We start from the raw sequence: 22,182 nt of genomic DNA, 5'->3' as shown, positions 1-22,182 counted from the left end.
GACAAACTGACAAATTCCTACATAGTTTCCCAAATCATTCATAACCTCCCAAGTGTCGAGATGTAACAGGGTTTATTTCATTTAAATTTCACAGAACAGGACTGACCAAGGAATGTTTACAAACACAAGGCCACACACAGAAAATGGAAGGTATTACTCTCTTTCAATCCTCACCAGTTTCTCCAAAACCTCATAGCCTACTATACCAACAAGTTGTTCCAGTCAAAACTCATTCCCGGCCTATTCCAAAGGATTTCTTAACGTACTGCATTCACCAATTTCAATCAAGTTGACCTGAGCAAGAGATCAGTCACTTTTGAAGACCTTTCCATATAGAAAATGATTAGTCGTGACCATCACGTGCAAATCAATGTGAGTGATATTGTTATCTGTACTTCGAAGGCGGCGGAGATGGCCTTGGAATTAGGCCTATGTCGATTTACTAAAGGTTTATTCTCCGACCAAAGTAACAACCAGGTTATGACAACAAATAGCCTTCTACTTTGTGCCTGACATAAGGTTTATTTTCTGAATAATAATAATAATAATAATAATAATAATGATGATGGACACCACACCAAAAGCAGTCCGCCCTCAGCTTCCTACCCTAGAGGATGTCTGGCAGCTCCAGACGAAAGCTCGCTTCAAGAAAAAGAAAGAGAGAGAGAGAAAATCGTTAATGCTTTTGATGACTATGATATCACAGTTTATCTGTAAAATTCAAATATATACACCGATTGTGACACTGTATTTGACCATGACCTCTATAGGCGCTCTACTAGCCTGTTTAAGTAGCACGGAAAAAGCCGCTATTCGAAAAAGAGAGAAGAATCTCCACAAGTGTAATGCTGCTGAAGTAGACATTACTTTTAATAAAATAATAATAATAATAAAATAATAATAATAATAATAATAATAATAATAATAATAATAATAATAATAATAATAATAATAATAATAATAATAATAACAGAATCAACCATCTGATGTTCATTGACGACATCAAGCTGTATGGTAAGAGCATCAAGGAAATAGATACCCTAATCCAGACTGTAAGGATTGTATCTGGGGACATCAGGATGGAGTTTGGAATAGAAAAATGCGCCTTAGTCAACATACAAAAAGGCAAAGTAACGAGAACTGAAGGGATAAAGCTACCAGATGGGAGCAACATCAAACACATAAATGAGACAGGATATAAATACCTGGGAATAATGGAAGGAGGGGATATAAAACACCAAGAGATGAAGGACACGATCGGGAAAGAATATATGCAGAGACTCAAGGCGATACTCAAGTCAAAACTCAATGCCGGAAATATGATAAAAGCCATAAACACATGGGCAGTGCCAGTAATCAGATACAGTGCAGGAATAGTGGAATGGACGAAGGCAGAACTCCGCAGCATAGATCAGAAAACCAGGAAACATATGACAATACACAAAGCACTACACCCAAGAGCAAATACGGACAGACTATACATAACACGAAAGGAAGGAGGGAGAGGACTACAAAGTATAGAGGACTGCGTCAACATCGAAAACAGAGCACTGGTGGGGCAACTATCTGAAAACCAGTAATGAAGACGAGTGGCTAAAGAGTGCATGGGAAGAAGGACTAATAAAAGTAGACGAAGACCCAGAAATATACAGAGACAGGAGAAAGACAGACAGAACAGAGGACTGGCACAACAAACCAATGCACGGACAATACATGAGACAGACTAAAGAACTAGCCAGCGATGACAATTGGCAATGGCTACAGAGGGGAGAGCTAAAGAAGGAAACTGAAGGAATGATAACAGCGGCACAAGATCAGGCCCTAAGAACCAGATATGTTCAAAGAACGATAGACGGAAATAACATCTCTCCCATATGTAGGAAGTGCAATACGAAAAAAAGAAACCATAAACCACATAGCAAGTGAATGCCCGGCACTTGCACAGAACCAGTACAAAAAGAGGCATGATTCAGTGGCAAAAGCCCTCCACTGGAGCCTGTGCAAGAAACATCAGCTACCTTGCAGTAATAAGTGTACGAGCACCAACCTGAAGGAGTGATAGAAAACGATCAGGCAAAGATTCCTCTGGGACTATGGTATCAGAACGGATAGGGTGATACGTGGAAACAGACCAGACGTGACGTTGATTGACAAAGTCAAGAAGAAAGTATCACTCATTGATGTCGCAATACCATGGGACACCAGAGTTGAAGAGAAAGAGAGGGAAAAAATGGATAAGTATCAAGATCTGAAAATAGAAATAAGAAGGATATGGGATATGCCAGTGGAAATCGTATCCATAATCATAGGAGCACTAGGCACGATCCCAAGATCCCTGAAAAGGAATCTAGAAAAACTAGAGGCTGAAGTAGCTCCAGGACTCATGCAGAAGAGTGTGATCCTAGAAACGGCACACATAGTAAGAAAAGTGACGGACTCCTAAGGAGGCAGGATGCAACCCGGAACCCCACACTATAAATACCACCCAGTCGAATTGGAGGACTGTGATAGAGCAAAAAAAAAAAAAATAATAATAATAATAATAAAATAATAATAATAATAATAATCAGGAGAGGGATCTTCCAGGGCGACTCACTGTCCTCACTACTCTTCGTAGTAACCATGATTCCCATGACAAAAGTACTACAGAAGATGGATGCCGGGTACCAACTCAAGAAAAGAGGCAACAGAATCAACCATCCGATGTTCATGGACGATATCAAGCTGTATGGTAAGAGCATCAAGGAAATAGATACCCTAATCCAGACTGTAAGGATTGTATCTGGGGACATCAGGATGGAGTTTGGAATAGAAAAAATGCGCCTTAGTCAACATACAAAAAGGCAAAGTAACGAGAACTGAAGGAATAAAGCTACCAGATGGGAGCAACATCAAACACATAGATGAGACAGGATACAAATACCTGGGAATAATGGAAGGAGGGGATATAAAACACCAAGAGATGAAGGACACGATCAGGAAAGAATATATGCAGAGACTCAAGGCGATACTCAAGTCAAAACTCAACGCCGGAAATATGATAAAAGCCATAAACACATGGGCAGTGCCAGTAATCAGATACAGCGCAGGAATAGTGGAATGGACGAAGGCAGAAACTCCGCAGCATAGATCAGTAAAACCAGGAAACATATGACAATACACAAAGCACTACACCCAAGAGCAAATACGGACAGATATACATAACACGAAAAGAAGGAGGGAGAGGACTACTAAGTATAGAGGACTGCGTCAACATCGAAAACAGAGCACTGGGGCAATATCTGAAAACCAGTGAAGACGAGTGGCTAAAGAGTGCATGGGAAGTAGGACTAATAAAAAGTAGACGAAGACCAGAAATATACAGAGACAGGAGAAAGACAGACAGAACAGAGGGACTGGCCACAACAAACCAATGCACGGACAATACATGAGACAGACTAAAGAACTAGCCAGCGATGACAATTGGCAATGGCTACCGAGGGGAGAGCTAAAGAAGGAAACTGAAGGAATGATAACAGCAGCACAAGATCAGGCCCTAAGAAACCAGATATGTTCAAAGTACGATAGACGGAAATAACATCTCTCCCATATGTAGGAAGTGCAATACGAAAAATGAAACCATAAACACATAGCAACGTGAATGACCGGCACTTGCACAGAACCAGTACAAAAAGAGGCATGATTCAGTGGCAAAAAGCCCTCCACTGGAGCCTGTGCAAGAAACATCAGCTACCTTGCAGTAATAAGTGGTACGAGCACCAACCTGAGGGAGTGATAGAAAACGATCAGGCAAAGATCCTCTGGGACTATGGTATCAGAACGGATAGGGTGATACGTGCAAACAGACCAGACGTGACGTTGATTGACAAAGTCAAGAAGAAAGTATCACTCATTGATGTCGCAATACCATGGGACACCAGAGTTGAAGAGAAAGAGAGGGAAAAAAATGGATAAGTATCAAGATCTGAAATATAAAAAGAAATAAGGAGGAATGGGATATGCCAGGTTGGAAACTCACCGTCACCCATAATCATAGAGCTCTAGGCACGATCCCAAGATCTTGAAAAGGAATCTAGAAAAACTAGAGGGTGAAGTAGCTCCAGGCACTCCATGCAGAAGAGTGTGAATCCTATGAAACGGCACACCCATAGTAAGAAAGTGAATGCGGATTTCCTAAGGAGGCAGGATTGCAACCCGGAACCCCACACTATAAATACCACCCAGTCGAAATGGAGGACTGCGATAGAGCAAAAAAAAAAAAAAAAAAAAAAACCCCCTAATAATAATAATAATAATAATAATAATAATAATACTGAGATGCTGTTATAACAACGACATACCGGGAGCCTCTGGTCCCCTCTATATATAGTTTTGGTCTATCAAGCAACGAGTGGCAGAGTGGACGCCATAACAAGGAACATCATAATTACCGTCAGAAACCAGTTGACATCCTGCCTAGTTCACTTTGCATAAACAGGTATTGTGGAGAAATGAGAAGAAGGATGGATAACTAAATAAAACATAATCAGTACGACAAACCTAGTAGCTACTATTCAGAAGGAAATCTGGGCTTAACAAGGTTCCTGACCCTGTCACTGTATATTTAAGATTCTGGTAAAAAAAATTTCAGACCAGTCCTGTGTAAGGCCGGCCACACACGTCCAGTTTTAACTGACAGTTATAACTGTTCATTTATAACTGACAGTTAAAACTGCACGTGTGTGGGTATCTCAGTTGCTCATTTTGTCAGTTCAACAAAACTGTACAGTTAAACCGAGACAAATGCAACGTTCTATATTTTTAACTGAAAGGAGTAACTGAACTGAGCTTGTGTGGGGATTCGTAACTGTACAGTTCTTAACTTCTCATTTCTACAGGTGGTAGCAGTGAGTGCAGTTTGTTGAGATAGCGCGTAAACAAAGCGAAAGCAACTTTTGGTACACTGAAGTTGCTTTCGCTTTGTTTACGCGCTATCTCAACAAACCCTATCCGTTCTGTAGCTCCCGTTGTGTACAACGAAGCAGGAACACAGACAGAAATCGTAGATAAGAGACAGCTGTGTTGGAAACGCCTTCATCCTCGTAGGAAAATACCAAAAGAGAAAGTTCCTGCTGACCTACGAAGAGTTTATTGAATTTTTACACAGAGCCATCTACAACAATGACAACAGCAATGATCATCAACTGTTCTCTGAGCTCGTCCACGAAATGTTGGACCTAGAAATCAGTCTTCCAGATGATCTCATCACGGAAGAGCATAGATTCAAGACACAGGAATAAATGCCGCCGTTTCACGAAAAGTGCTGTTTATAGCATTAACTGCTTTTTCTACTACTAAATAATTCTCCTTTCCCCTCCGTTTTTCGGCTGCCTCACGTCTAACGACCGAATATTTCAACTGTCACTCTAACTACCGCTTAAGCTGTTTGTTTACTTTTGTTTTGCTTTCTCTAAAACTTATAATATTTCGTTTTTCTCTCGCCGAATCTCTATTACTATCGATCGGCGATCTGTTTTTCATTAACGTAAGTGAAATATGGTACTTGAACTCCATAGATTAATGTGCTTTTTTTTCCGTTTTTCTAAGACTAAATTTTTCGATCTCCTTACTGGCTATCTCTGACTCGCTAGGACTCGCTACTATCGATCTTTATCTTCTACTAATGGGTACCTTAGGGTTTAAAGGGGTTTGTAACCTTGCCTGTTCACCTTTTCCTTTCCATTGCAAATCATACCATCACATCTGCATATACCATTGATATCATGAATAAAGATTCGCCACATATCCTTAAAATCACCTTAACCACCTGAAAAAATTCAAATGACCTACGGGCTGCTACATTAGCTAAAGCCCGTGCTGGCATAAGGCCAGCTTAATCTTCAACAACATGGTACACTGTTTCAGTCATGCGCAAATAATTGAGAAAATCAATTGGTTCTTCACTTAATTCCTTTAATAATTTAATATCAGAACATTGATTTCGCCTCAGTAACCACTTTACGCTTTTTAGTTTTATTTTTTCTATTTGTTTGTAGCATTACAAAGAATACACCGAGAGCGGCAAGATCGTACTTCTCGGAATCCATGGTAAAAACAGGGATTGAACTGTGTGTGTGTGTGTGTGTGTGTGCATTTCATTTTTAACTGACGTCAGTTTAAACTGTGTCAGTTATAACTGGACAGTCATAACTGTCAGTTAAAACTGCACGTGTATGGCCGGTTTATTCCTTCTTACATATTCATGCATTGACATATTAAGCATGCATAAGGCCTACAGTAACCGTAGTGTTTACTGGAGAAACGGTTTTTTGACTGAATGCACAATTTTTTTGCAAACTCGTCTCCAACCTTGAGCGACCGACAGGATATTTATTACCTTCTAGCTAAACGAAATAGCGTGCTGTTTCACCAACGAAGATTAAAATTATGTTATATTTTATCGGAAATTATTTTTGTGCACTGTTTAACACGCTCATTATTTATTCTTTACGTTTTCATTCTCATGAATAAATCATAAATATCCTATCTTGAAATTCCTGTATCTTTAATTACGCGAAACACCTTTTTTAGGCTCCTCCATAGGGCTGTCCTAACCACAACACACCCTCCTCCCCCCACCCCACGAGAACAGCAGCAACAACAACAACAACAACGTAGTCTGTAGGATTACTCCCCGAGTAAGCGAAAATAAACTTACGGAGTTCAGTTGTTGACTCCTGCCACGAATGTTGGATAGCATTTAACCTCGACGTCAGCTGACGTATTTAGGCTTCAGGTGGTTCCAAGTGGTTTCCCCTACTCCTCCATCACCTCCTCCATCACCTCCTCCATCACCTCCTCCCCAATCGTTTTGGTACAAATTGAAGTCGTTTCAGTACATCCATAAAGCCGACATGATATGAAAGAAGTTCGTCTCCATAAAAGCAATTTAAACGCTAAAACTGATTTCTTCAAACAATTACGAGCATTATAATAGGAAACATCATCTTTGCGGCATATTGATAGGCACTAATCCGACGCAAATAAAAAATGTATCTATTTCAGCTGAATCGATGTTTACAACAATCAGATCTCTAGTTCGTTTAGAAATTCTCTTAATTACTCGTCGATCACAGATATGAATGACTCGACATTTAGTCATAATAATTCCTATTAAACAAAAGCTACCCCAGATATACCGCGTTGATTTCGCAATTACGAATCTCAAAAGGCTGTCAGTGATTTACTTATCAATTTCTCGATTTACTCATTGATTATCGATACTAATTGACTACAAAACAAGATACTATATCAACTCTTTTTAGCTTTGCTAATGGTTCTTACAGGCGGACTGAAGACAATGCTTCTTCCGGAGACGAATTTCTCACGACCGCTGATTCTTTCATAACGACGAATTGGCAATAATAGAGCGCGTATCTTATATTCACTTTGTTAGGGGACATTCTGTGTGTGTGTGTGTGTGTGTGCGCGCGCGCGCGTATGTGTGTGTGTGTGTGTGTGTGTGTGTTAAGGAACTGGGTTTACCGATTTATTAAATTCTCTATTTGGATTTAGCGTCAGTAATCAATTCAATGACGGTTTTTTCTGTCTTATTCAGTAATCGAGAAATATCTATGTAATAATAATAATAATAATAATAATAATAATAATAATAATAATAATAATAATAATAATAATAATAATGAGTTTTATCTACTGTCTTTGCGGATGTACAGAAACGACATACTTGATTCGAAATGGCCCTAAAGGAAACTTCGTCTCTAAACAACAAAATTTAAAAATCTACATAAATCACATAATGAAAAAAAAAAGTTTGATGCAAACAATTATAGAAGAGCATGAAACTGAAAGCGAATTGTACCAGTTAATTCCTCAAGTAATTACGTCATCTTTGGGAGAATGGGATAGGCCTAAAACTACAAAGGAATTTATCAGTCAATAGCCCGTTCTATACAATTTAGGCCGATAGCCAAATACACCTGCAATATGAAACAAATGATTAGAATAGGGTTAAGGAAAGTAAGATGGAAGAAAGCGAATATGAACGAAGGCGGTACAGTAAATGAATGAAAGGGTTTGAAGCAGCTTAGGAACCTTAAGTTATGCCGTGAGGAGATGCAGTTAGGTACCAACCCCTACGTGTGCTTTGGTGGCCATGAAAGCCACAGAATTTCTCTCTTCAAAACACTTGAATGGCGTCGTGTAGCGTCACATCAGAAATTTTGAAATGCCATTCAATTTTTCTGTCACCAGATCCTGGTGTTTAAACAAGGCTGACAGATTCTATGAGACTGGGGAACAGTGCGCCATTTTCCCTTTAAAAATGCTTTGATAAGGCATTTTTAAAATGCAGTACGTCAAGATTTAATAGCCTTTATATCGACTAGTTTAATACAATGAAATGAAACTTTCTACAACATTTTACTTTCACATAGCAACCTACGTCAATGATCACACACTCGATAGTCAAACATTTTGTTAAAGTCTCTCTCCTCTGCTTGGCAGCCAGACAGTTCCCACCCGCCCCCCCCCCCCCCCCTCCTCCCCCCATTTTTTTTTTTTTTTTTTCTTTTTTTTTTTTTTCTTTTGAAGCTAAATTTAATATGTTCAGAATCCTGACTCTAAAGACTAGGAGAGTTCATGGTCATCTGGTATATGGTTTTAGTCAAGACACATATTATTAGAGAAACGGAAGATGGACAGCCCACTGACCAAACCTTAAGTGTCCCTTTCGACTGCGTAGGTCAGACTTCAAAATCAGCAATATGGACATTAGCAAATCTACCTCAATCGACATTTCCCCCATTTTGAAGAAACAAAAATTCATTTCTCCTCATTGACCAACACAGAGGAAAACACTTCGACTTTCTAGACTTTAGCCAGACTGGAGTCCCCTCGTAAGAACATGATCACCTTCATTTTACATTAATATGACTTTATTGATTAGAAACAACCTTAAAATATATATCACCTTGATTCATCTTTAGTTTATGTATATAAACTGAGCAGAAGACATCCCTGTACTCAAGTGATTTGTGTATCTTCCAACTATCCTTAACCGTGAATTCCAACAGCTATTTGCTTTGCTTGGACTAAAATAATGCCCGCATTAGCAACTAGACTTACTCCCGTAATACAAGAAAGCGCTGTAATACCTTCAATCTTTAATAATAATTGAATCTATAAATGAATTTGAAATACCTGCCAGAGTCAATCTATATCGGCATTGAATGTCTCTAATATTACATCTGCATAATTCCCAGTTTATGGCTCTCAGTATATTCTGAGGTCTAGTTAACACTCGCGCCCTATACAAAATGGTATTGTTCCCTCCAGCAGGAAGCGAATGAACAAATTAATATGCCAGTTATTTGCCATCACACCGCCCTCGGTGGTATTGCGACCAATAAGGACGCCCACAGGTAACCACAGGTTAAACTCACACAACACACACCATCCTACAGTGCCAGACTGTCACTGTAAATATGTCCTTATTAGCAACTAGACTTACTCAGCCAACGAAACCAAGATGAGCAGAAATTGACTGATTAATGATACTAAAACTGGCGTTACGCATCATTCTATAAGTAACTTTATTAATAGAAATGTATGAACTAGGCTGCACTGACGAATTGTCCGAAACAGCACATTTATTAACTTATATTTTGCTGGAACTCAATCAGTTTTATCTGGTAAATGATAACCTCATTATTCCTCTAACCTGCGAGCTTTTGAATACAAAGGTCTAAGATTTTCACAGTTAGGAACTTGTACTTTAAAGTTTCAAGTTTTTGAAGGTTCAACTTCCATAATCGAGCTGAAACATGACAGGAATGTTTGGCTGACTACTCATGAACGATTGCAAAACCTTTAATATCACACCAAGGATTTGACACAAAGGTCAAACGTCCACTGAATGCCGACTAAAATTCCAGTTGGATTCTTGTTACGTAATGCATCATGATAAACTAAATCTTCATTGATACAGTAAAAGAAAACACACTCATATTTAACGATGGCTCATGCATAATACCAGTTGCCATAGGAGGACCTTCAGATCACAGCAAAGACAAGATCCCAGAGGGGGTAGGAATACTTTATTCACTTAACCTCCGATTGGCAAAGCCTAAAAAATGCAAAGGTTTGACGATTGATTTCAACAAATACCTCTCATTACCTGGTCAGCTTCACCTTTACCTTGGGTTAAAATAACTTTATTTATGTATAAGTCAATGAATACTCCCTGTAAGGAATTGCTAATAAGACGATAACATTCGTACCAAACATTAAAAGTACCAAGTCACAGAACAGGCAGCAGTTTATTTGCAATTAACTTTGCAAAGTCATTAACTCGGCACATAATACCAAGCTTGCTCTTGACCACACATTAACAGAAGTAGTATAATTCTCGCGCGTTCTAAGGCAGTCCTACCCAACCCTGCAGGACTCCCTCGAATGAGAGTTCATGTAACGACGCTTAAGCCACGTTATTTTTCCATATGTGAACAAAGGGCATTCCTTTGGACTCATCCTCTTGAACTATCACACCAGAATGCCGTAAATATCCAGTGGCTGTTTAAGTGACTTTACATCTCGCTATTTGGGCACTTGGCACCAACTCTGCCAATACGAAATTAAGCACAGCACAGGAACCAAATACCTTCGCTACCCAAAGTCACTTACGATGTGAACGACACCAAATTTATTAGAATTTTTTTTAAAACCTTCAAGGTTTGGCGGCAGCCATTAACACTGAGACGTCCAGCTCGTCTCGAGTAAGACAGACGAATTATAACCTGTCAAGAATAAAGATCACTAGACGTAACTATGGCGGTGAACTTTGTCGGAACTAGACTTACGTTAATTAGCGTCAGATTTGTCTTTATATGTTAATTAATATACAATTTTCGTTTATATAATGAAAAGTAAAATGAGACTGAAATACGTGCAAGGCCATTAATATTCCCAAAACAGTGATTCAGCTTTTGACAAACAGAAAAGTTTTCTTTGAACTTTGCCTGGTGTTTTAACTTGTGGGGGGAGGGGGGGGGGGGGGAGAGAGACACTTCACTCAATAAATCCTAACCTAATCTCGAATAAAACCGAAGGAATCCGGGATTATCTTCTTCAACATCCCGGGCTACTGGAACAGCAGATGGGCGCGGCAGAGGCTTCGAGCTGTCAAACTCGCAAACGGCCGACGAAAGACTCATTAGAAAGTTCTCTCTTCATTTCTGAAGATAAAAGATACAAAATGAACTAATGCTCAAAAGCTAGTGCTTAACGTGTGCTAGCGCATGTGTAAGATTTCCTACAACTATCACCTACTACGTAGCATCTATGGATCCTACCGAGAAACTGGAGCAAAAAAAAATTATGCTAAACACAAGCGTCTCTTTGTACTTTGGGCGACCATCATTGAAAGCGTAATACTACTACTGCAATCACCTCAAAGTGATCATTTTGAATATACTGTCCAGAGCCTGGATTCGTAACCACGCCTCTAACTAACAGGACATTTTTAAGTAGGGTCGCACTGGAAGCCTTCATCGTCTGCCATCTGGTATAAGCAGGCGATGGACTCGTAATCACGGTTGTTAAGCTATTTAAGCAGAATGTTGCAAATTCGTGATTATCATCCAGCAGGTTGTTAGTCTGGTCACCTTAGTTACAGATTGACAGATAATACTAAGAATTGGTGATACTGGTTCAGTGAACACTTGGCCGTTGATTACCGATGTTGGCCAAATTGAGCAGCTGCAAATAACCTCATTTTCGTGGATGTTTAGACGCTGATAATGACATTTAAAGGCCGTGTCATCTCGAGCCTTGCTATTTCGATTTCCATCACTTGAATTCGATTTCTATTCTTAGATAAATATTTCAAACTGCACCTTCATATTTCTCAGTTTAGGTTTTCATAGCACAATAAATCAAAATAGTTGGCTCTATTCCCCATTATGTAAGTTATAAAAAGTCTGCTTGACCTCTTCTGTGTCGGTTCAAAGAGCCCAGATATACACAGCAAGCCTTTTTCTTCCTTCAGTACCTTAGTCAAATTAAGACGAAAGCTTTGCTATGGACCCCGAACCACAAGTACATTGGCGACCCTCGGAATCTACAGAAATTTGCCACAAGTTAATTTCTCTAAAAGTAATCTACAACGGCCTTTCAGCTTCTACAGACGTCATAGACGCCCTGCAGAAAAACTTGGCAAAAGTGCCAAAATTCTCAATACCATGACCACAATACCCCTTACCATGACAATATAAAGATTCCTGATGGTCATTCTAATCTACAACATCAAGAATATGACCCAAGAAACTCCATATTCTTACCAGTTCTTAGCTCTTGTTTAGGAACGAAACCTTCCTCCGACCTGTCACCTTTACACTGTCAGGGAAGGAATTCCTTTGGCCAATCAGAGGCCTCCACCATACACAAGGTTTCTGTCGCTCTCTCTCATTGGCTCAAAGCTTCGGTTTGTGGCAAAGCGTCTTTGTAAACGATCTCCCATTGTCTGGTGAAATGGGACCCAATTTTCACAAAGTATTTCTATGGGGACCGTTCTCCTTTGATGTCTAACATATATAGAAGTACTTTTATGAACGTGTAAGCACATACATGAAAAATAAAAGGCTAGTTAATAAATGAATAATTGTAAAAAGGGAAGATAGACCAACAAGAGAAGAGATAAAAATCTAATCAGGAAATCTCAAACCAGCCATATCCCAAATATGCAAAATGTACATAAATGTATATTGAAATTTAAATCTGCTTCTATATGTTTTTATATGACCCCTCCCCCCCACACGCATACACAGTTCGGAGTATGTAGCCATCCTGAGTTTATAACCAGAACCCGAAGCATTTGAAAGACTTAAGTGTCTGGGCAAATTTTACTTTGAACTTTGTTGCCGCATTCATTAAAAAACATCTAATATTATATGCATTGTAGGAAAAGTGAGGTCTTGGAAACTGCAGAGGAATTCTACAGGACTTCAAATTCCTGAAGGTATCACCTTCATTGGACTTTTAGTATGCATCCACACACACACAGACACACACACACAAACATACATATACACTCAAACAATTAGCCAAGGTGATAGTATAAGAGATTTCATCATACATATATTACTGATACGACACTTAATTTAAAAAAAACACAGAAACCAAAATATCCAATAAACACTTGGATATTCGTGCACCCAACCCTTTCTGTTGACAAAAAGACAAAAGCATGGAAGGAAGGAAGGACCTCTGGACTCGGCCTTACCAACAGAGACGTGTTCTGAAGCTAAGACAGGAGATCCTACTGAAATAATTTGCTGATCAAAATCATAGATATTTCTTACTTTAATTCCCTATTGCTTTATTCTGATCAAGTGGTAACCAGCTAGATACTTCAGTTCGAAATCAGGAAGAGTCTGCTTTGCCCCAGATCAATATGTTGCAATTCAGTTTTCACAAGAGTCTATTTTGATACAAAACAACAGTTCATATTCATTATCCGACCCACAGAAATTCAGTACATTACGTAAATCTTGAATACGAACCCATCAATATGTGAGCGTTATTATTAAATAAATTATCAACTTTAGCAATCGGAAGAACTTCACTGATATTGAGAGAGAGAGAGAGAGAGAGAGAGAGAGAGAGAGAGAGAGAGAGAAGAGCAACATACTCTGTAAATATTAAAAAAGAATTTTTTTTCTGGTCCCTAACTAGAATTATAAATTTATCTCTGTCCAAGAGCCCGAGAAATAAATAAATAAATAAACATGTAAATAGAGAGATAATTACACAAATTAATAATTGAATAAACAAATAATTAAATAGTTGAATAATAAACTAATTCGTTGACCTACCTATCTATTCTCCGAGCCGAAAGAATATTATATCATCTCCGTAGCAAGAACAGATTCCATTATACCTCTGAGTGGGAGCAACTGTTGCTCTTGTGATGATGACCTCAGGATGCAATATGATACTGCAAAGGTGACTTCAAGTAACCATTGAGGTGACGACACATACTGTGACTACCACAGGCGATGTACCGACTGGACTATACTGGTTTACTGAAGAAAGGTTCCACGGCACATGTGGAATGTCCATCGACTCTCCAGAGTGGCTGTAGTAAGTTTGTTTCTGGTGTTGTCCAGGAAATGAATGTGTTTGTCTGTGGTGGACAAAAAATATCGACTCTGATGGATGATTCGTTCTATGGGTTCTGAAGTGAGGTTCCATGAAGGATTCATTCGCAAAACCGCTTCGTTAATTGAATTGGCTCTCCTACAACAGAAGCAGTTGCTCGTGAACAAGGCTATATACTATTAATTATATATATATATAATAATATATATATATATATATATATATTATAATAATTATTATAATTATATATATATTATATATATATATACACACACACAGACTGCCGTCTCTGACTCTACACGAACCTACGAGAGAATCTTGTTGAATGAATAAAATATTCACGATAACAGTAAATTTCCATTTCAGTCTTACTTCTACCCGTGAAGGGAATAGGAAATAAAAAACAAAGCTTAGTTAATATTATGGACAAAATTCTATACGTTAGATCATATTTATGGAAAGATTCTGCTCTTAAGACACAATATATAGAAAAATTCGAAATACAAAGTAAACTCTGACACGTGAGTTACAGTATACTGGAAAATTCCAAAGGTCAAGATATAATGAAATGGTTAAACAATTCTGTTCCAGTTGTTCACCAAACACCATACTAGTTCTGCGCACTTGGCGTCATCTCCAGACATTGCATAATAAAGACTCTGACCGCCCCTTTGAATCAGGCAATAAAACCAGTTGTTTCCAACAAGCCCCAACTGAGGTCATGGTTGAGCAGCAAACTCTCGGAGAGAGAAAAGAGAAGGTAACATCGAATGAATGACTGAACAGAAAAAATACCAATGAAATAAATAACGGAGACAAAAGCTGTATTCTGTCATTGGTGTCTACATCAACCTTCAGGGGCGATACGAATGTCATTACTTTACTGAAATATTTCCATTAGGGAGACTTGTGTGAAATCCGAGAGTTTGTCCCCGAGAGAAATGTGGTTTTTGAGGTCATCAGATCTTTGTGAAATCTTTAGAATCCAGAGGTTATGGTGATTTTCGTTTCCATAATTTTATTACGTAAATCACCATATTAAGTGGGTTATCCACAGAGGTGATAGACCTGTGCTTATGTAACTGTGCAGTCCACTATTGAAAATTAATGGTTTTGCTGCAAATTGTGAAGGAGTCATAATGTACAAAATAAATGAAGGGAGAGAAAACCTGATGTGAAATTATGCTTTTACAGATACATGAACAATTGTCTACTGAAAAGAAACGGGATCAATAATAATTCTAAACCTAAAAGAAATGAATCTTACTGTTAACTTATAAGCAACATAGTTTAGGTCTATAAGAACGGCCTAAATTCGATGGGTGGGCAAAAACGTAATCCACGGGGGAAAATACCTTTTCTAGTCTCCTGAAAATAGTCAAGCATTCTTGCAATTATGAACGTTTTGATATTTGGAAACCAACCACCTTCTGAAGAGAACTACTAAGTCTAGAGGTCGCTCTGTAGAGGGTACTACTAAGGTATATTGTCAATACATGCCACTGGTGCCATCTGTTGGAGGAAAGCAACATTCCAAATTTATTTCCCGTTATTTCAAAGACATTCTGATGTGGGTAAAGTAATTTTGAATCACCTTTTCTTTTACCTGGACACTAATCAAAGAGTCTTTTCTATAGGACGTCCAAGAAAGTTGATTACATATGTCAATTAAATCATAAAATTATGTCATGTTAGTAACTGAAAATAAGTTGGCGACTTCTTTTGTTTTCAAACGAATTATGACTCAGAGAAGTTTGAAAGCAACAAACTTCTCTGAGTAAACCGTAAAGAAAGCTTCCTCTGAAACCCAAAGGAAAGCGTTTCATTACAATAAACTACAATAAAATAACTTTATTCTGTGGAAGATCCTCCTCAGAGGCTGCTTCCCTGGGGAAGTTGGCATGGGCGAGGGAGGGGTAGCTAGGCGCCCTGGGGTAACTATCCCTAAAGGGCACCTTTGCCAGGGAAACGTTTTTTTAACTAATGATAATAATAATAATAGCTAATAGTGATGGTGGATAGGTACTGATCTCATGAGAAGGGACTGTAGACAGGAGGGTATTTTAGGGGGAATAATTCAACCAAAAGCCTCTTTATAAAATCATGAAGAATGAAGGGGCCTAAACCCTTACATGACCTATGTTTTCGAAGGCATATTTGGTTCTACTTTCCTATTTTGGGCCTCATTAGAACCCACTATCCATTGAACCAAATCGAAGAGGTTTTGCTGAAACTCTCTAAAATTTTTTCTTTTCACGAATATAAAATTGATCAAAATCTACCTAATTATCTTTACTTCTATATATATATGTATATATATATATATATATATATATATATATATATATATATATATGTATAGTTTATATATATATATATATATATATATATATATATATATATATATATATATATATATATTATATATACTATTATATACATCGAGCTACAAATGTCCTTTAATATCTAACGATTTGTTTCTGTGCCTTTTTTGTCTGGTTTCAGTTGTATTATTTTTTTTTTTTTTTTTGTCTATCATAGTCCTGCAATTCGACTGGGTGGTATTTATAGTTTGGGTTCCGGGTTGCATCCTGCCTCCTTAGGAGTCCATCACTTTTCTTACTATGTGTGCCGTTTCTAGGATCACACTCTTCTGCATGAGTCCTGGAGCTACTTCACCCTCTAGTTTTTCCAGAATCCTTTTCAGGGATCTTGGGATCGTGCCTAGTGTTCCTATGATTATGGGTACAATTTTCACTGGCATATCCCATATACTTCTTATTTCTATTTTCAGGTCTTGATACTTATCCATTTTTTCCCTCTCTTTCGCTTCAACTCTGGTATCCCATGGTATTGCGACATCAATGAGTGATACTTTCTTCTTGATTTTGTCAATCAACGTCACGTCTGGTCTATTTGCACGTATCACCCTATCTGTTCTGATACCATAGTCCCAGAGGATCTTTGCCTGATCGTTTTCTATCACTCCTTCAGGTTGGTGCTCGTACCACTTATTACCGCAAGGTAGCTGGTGTTTCTTGCACAAGCTGCAGTGGAGGGCCTTTGCTACTGAATCATGCCTCTTTTTGTACTGGTTCTGTGCAAGTGCCGGGCATTCGCTTGCTATGTGGTTTATGGTTTCATTTTTCGTATTGCACTTCCTACATATGGGAGAGATGTTATTTCCATCTATCGTTCTTTGGACATATCTTGTTCTTAGGGCCTGATCTTGTGCCGCTGTTATTATTATTATTATTATTATTATTATTATTATTATTATTATTATTATTATTTTGGAAGGAGACTCTCTTTCAAACAAGTCTTATTGAAAGATATTGCTGCATCAGCTACATTCAACTTGTAAATAGTCTTCTCTATTTTTCTAATAATAGCTTTCTCTCTGCTATTACAACTGGCGAGTATTGCGCCGATATTACTCATCAGGAGGAGTCAATTTCAGGGATAATGGTTACAAATTTATTTATTTGTTAAAGTAAATGAACAAATAGGTCAAAATATAAGTTAATCTAGTGGCCAACGTTTCTCTCGGTATCATCCGAGCATGATCACGGCAGTGGATCGGAGCAGACTGTTGGTGCTGTTTGTTGTTGTTGTTGTTGGAGTATTAAGCTGGCTTTATGCCAGCACGGGCTTTAGCTAATAAGCAGCCCGTAGGCCATTTGAATTATTTTTAGGTGAATTTTTGATTTAAGGATATGAGGCGATCTTTTTATTTATGATTTCTATGGAATGTGCAGGTGGAATGGTATGGATTCAAAGGTGAAAGGAAGGGTGAATAGGCGAGGTTACAAACCCCTTTAAACCCTAAGGTACCCATTAGTAGAAGATAAAGATCGATAGTAGCGAGTCCTGGCAAGTCAGAGATAGCCAGTAAGGAAATAAAAAAATTTATCGTCGTAGAAAAACGGGAAAAAACGCACAACTCTATGGAGTTCAAGTACCATATTTCACTTTACGATAATAGAAAAAAAGCGCCGATCGTTTAGCAATAGGGAACGACGAAGGAAAAACGAAATATTATCAGTTTTCTGAAACAGGATAACAAAAGTAAGCGACAGCTTAAGCGGTAGTTAGAGTGACAGTTGAAATATTCGGTCGTTAGACGTGAGGCGGCCGAAAAACGGAGGGGAAAGGAGGATTGTTTAGTAAAAGAAAAAGCAGTTAATGCTACAAACAGCACTCTCGTGAAACGGTGACAGTTATTCCTGGGTTTTGAATCTGTTCTTCTGTGAGGAGATCATCTGGAAGACTGATCTCTAGGTCCAACAGTTCGTGGACGAGCTCAGAGAACAGTTGATGATCATTGCTGTTGTCATTATTGTAGTGGCTCTATGTAAAAATGAAATAGACTCCTCGTAGGTCAGCAGGAACTTTCAGGTTTGGTATTGTCCTACGAGGATGTAGTCGCTTCCAACGTTCACGGTTCTGAGTTCTGGTTTGTATGTCTGAGTTTGGTTACTTTTCTTAGCTATGAACTCCTCTGTTTGTGTTTCTGCTTCTTTAAACAAAACGGGAGCTACAGCCGGTGTCTCTGTAAAGCAAACAAAAGAAAAACCATTTTAAAATTAATACTCGAGGCAAGCAATAACGAAATTGCACAAAAGGAGAATAATTTGGAAAATTAATCATCGATACAAACAATACAGACACCAAATTAACGTTCTTCTCATTTGGAGCATAAGGGTATAAACAAAACTAAATTTATATGCACTGAAATTGAATTTATATAAATCTTTATTTATATTTCGCTGGTGATATTTCTTTTTATTGATAGGTCCTTATTTTCTAGCACTGGTTATAAAATTCTTGATATTGAACAGTAAGGTTCCAATTGGAAGATATTCATGAATGAGATGAATGAATACACGCGCAACGCTGAGTAAAAATAAAATAGGAAAATAAGGGTGACTCAGAAGGGTCAATACGGGAGAAAGGGACAAAATGATATATCAAGGCAAACACGCCAATGTCGATCTTGTTACAAATAGCCAACTCTTGTCATCATGAACGGTGGGCTTCAAATAAGGATTTTTTTTTTTATATGTGGATAAATTAAAAGACACCCGACTATGCGAGTACGAATGAAACATATTTCAATAATTTCTTGTATGAAAATTGCACGTGTAAGTTAGTATTCGAGATGGCATGCAATGTTTTGTCAGTGAGACTGTCTGGGGAGGTGAATGCAACAGTCGCTCCAGTGTTATATTTGGCCGGAAGTGGAAGATGGAGGAATTTCACTCATTGCATGGAATGATAGCAGTGAGATTTTGGCTTTTTTTAAAGAAATATTCTGCATTTCTATATATATATATATCTTATATATATATATATATATATATATATATATATATATATATATATATATATATAGTATATATATATATATATAATTCTTTTGCATGCAAATAATTATAACAACTCAGTGACTGGGGCCGTCCGGTTCAGTTCCCGTCATCCTTGGTGTGTTTGGTGACATATACATACGACATAAAAGGCTAACCTGGACATAGACAAAGTATATATTTTTTCGTTGTTGGGCATTGGAACGATACTTGGAATAAATAAAGGTTAAATTAAAAAAACGAATGAATAAGTAAATGTTATAGTACCAAATAATTTTGACAAACAGTGAATGTGTGCATAAAAGAAGGTCAATAAAATAAGTAGAGAATCCGCAGCATAGGCCTATAGCTTCTGTGGTCCATGCTTCAAGTTCTAGCTTGAATAAATATTCAAGGTTATTTTTTATTTTACGAACGTAGATTTAACTTTGGTATCATCATAAAGTACATTTTTATATGCATGCAACGGAACTGTACGTGGAATGAAATTTGAATGATAAATTGTTGCGATCTGAACAGTTTGTTGATCAATTGGTATTGTTTCGTCTCAGGTTTTACATTGCCCCAAGTATTACTTTTATTATTATTTGGCTGTTAATCTTAACAATTTTGTTAATGTAAAATACTATAATTTAACTATATTTCATCATTCAAAGTTGTTCAGTGTTATAATTTTAACAACGTTAAATCGTTAAAGGCCAGTAACAAATGCGCCGAGGTCAATTTTGTCAGTTTTAGGAATTAATATTTGTATCCCTGTTTACAGCCAGTGCGGCTACGGTCGTCAATTCATACTGGTGCGGAAGCTTGTCTCTCATTATTATTATTATTATTATTATTATTATTATTATTATTATTATTATTATTATTATTATTATTATTATTATTATTGGAGAAACAAATCCACAGTTATGTAAATGTACTATATTTTAAGTTTAAAACAGAAAAGATAGCTTTCGGGAATCTGTACGGTTCCCTTGATAAGGGGAACCGTACAGATTCCCGAAAGCTATCTTTTCTGTTTTAAACTTAAATATATGTACATTTACATAACTGTGGATTTGTTTCTCCATTTGAAGACTCGTGCTACTATGAGGAATTTTTAATTATTATTATTATTATTATTATTATTATTATATTTTGGCTGTTTACTGTCCGTTCATATGGCCCAGAGGTATAATATTCCGGTCTTGCATCAATGTCGGAAACTGGCATTTAAATGTGTAATTCTCTCTCTCTCTCTCTCTCTCTCTCTCTCTCTCTCTCTCTCTCTCTCTCTCTCTCTCTCTCTCTCTCTGGAAAACCTTTTTTTTATATGGACTGTGCTGGGTTGCAGCCACATGAAGGAAGGAATGCAAGTACCTCATCGAGGTAAAAGTAAGGAATACATGTAAGCACTGGGGGTAACCTCGGAGAGGCAATTTCTGATTAGATTCTGATACTCTTCTGCCACTGTCTGTCAAGGTCAGTGAAATCACAGATGTCAAACCAATTAAATCGAATGATCAAATCTTTGCTCTGAGACGTGAGTTGAGAGAGTCTTGCGCTTGCATGGGCTCTTGCTTCCAAAAGAAGCACATGAATGTAATTGAGGGGACTGTGATTCAGTTGAAAGGAGTGTCATTGCTGGACACAAGTGCTACATTGAGTGAGTTAGAAGTTTTAACCCTTTTATGTTCGATTGAGATTGTGCTGTGCTTGCACGGGCTCTTGCTTTCTAAACATACCTTTGGCTCTAATTACATATTCCATTTCCATTCTCTGTGGACTAATATTTACATACTTTACAAAAGTTTTTTGAATTCCTTGTTTTTTTGGCAATACATTTTTATAGTCCAGGACAGCTTTTGATAGAACATATCAAGATTTAAATATATAAGTTTCAGGTAGGCCTATTTTGGAAGGTTTCAAATACTATTAAGTTTCTTATGAATTTTTTATCACCCTGAACCTTAAAATTATCAGTGAATTTATTTATATATTTTTTTTTTATTAGGAAGTTAACAAGTAGTAAAAGATAAATCGTGCTCTTATATTATGCTAAAGTGATAGAATGTAATTTTTCATGATATTTATTTTCATTTATTCCAGGTTACGTCGTCTTCTGGGGGTTCTTTCAACTGCTAAAAAGGTAAAGTTACAAGTTTATGATTTTATTCTCTTGATTTTGTATTTCAATTGACATCTGTGTGTACACATAAATGGATGTATAAATGTGTATGTGTTATCTGTACACACTCTCTCTCTCTCTCTCTCTCTCTCTCTCTCTCTCTCTCTCTCTCTCTTCTTGTGGGATGTTGGGAATTAATTGAACTCGGATGGATTGGGTAAACTCGTGATGTGAATCACCGTAACGATAATTCGTAATTTAATATTATGTCCATGATCTCAAATTCCGACACACACACACACACACACACACACACACACACATATATATATATATATATATAGTATATATATATATATATATATATATATATATATATATATACATATATATATATATATATATATATATATATATATATATATATATATATATATATATATATATATATATATATATATATATGACTTCACACTCTTTTTAATCTTGTGAATGTTACTTATAATAGTAATGATATAATACACATCTAATCCTTGTTCCTTGTCGCAA

The 22,182-nt window shown here is 37.3% G+C and overlaps 1 protein-coding gene and 1 long non-coding RNA gene across 2 annotated transcripts in view; both read right to left on the bottom strand.

Moving 5' to 3' along the window:
* The window catches only part of LOC135199299 (uncharacterized), a 45,386-nt gene extending 32,931 nt beyond the window's left edge, over positions 1 to 12,455 (bottom strand). Inside the window, exon 1 of the long non-coding RNA XR_010311038.1 lies at positions 12,339 to 12,455. This is a non-coding gene — a long non-coding RNA (uncharacterized LOC135199299). The remainder of the gene's footprint in view (positions 1 to 12,338) is intronic.
* The window catches only part of LOC135199298 (uncharacterized), a 367,793-nt gene that overhangs the window by 304,364 nt on the left and 41,247 nt on the right, over positions 1 to 22,182 (bottom strand). The gene's annotated exons all lie outside the window — the stretch shown is intronic.

The sequence above is a fragment of the Macrobrachium nipponense genome, chromosome 25, assembly GCF_015104395.2.
Source record: "Macrobrachium nipponense isolate FS-2020 chromosome 25, ASM1510439v2, whole genome shotgun sequence".
NCBI lineage: Eukaryota > Metazoa > Arthropoda > Malacostraca > Decapoda > Palaemonidae > Macrobrachium > Macrobrachium nipponense.
Note: the sequence above shows the minus strand (reverse complement) of the source record. Positions and strands in the feature narration are given on the sequence as shown.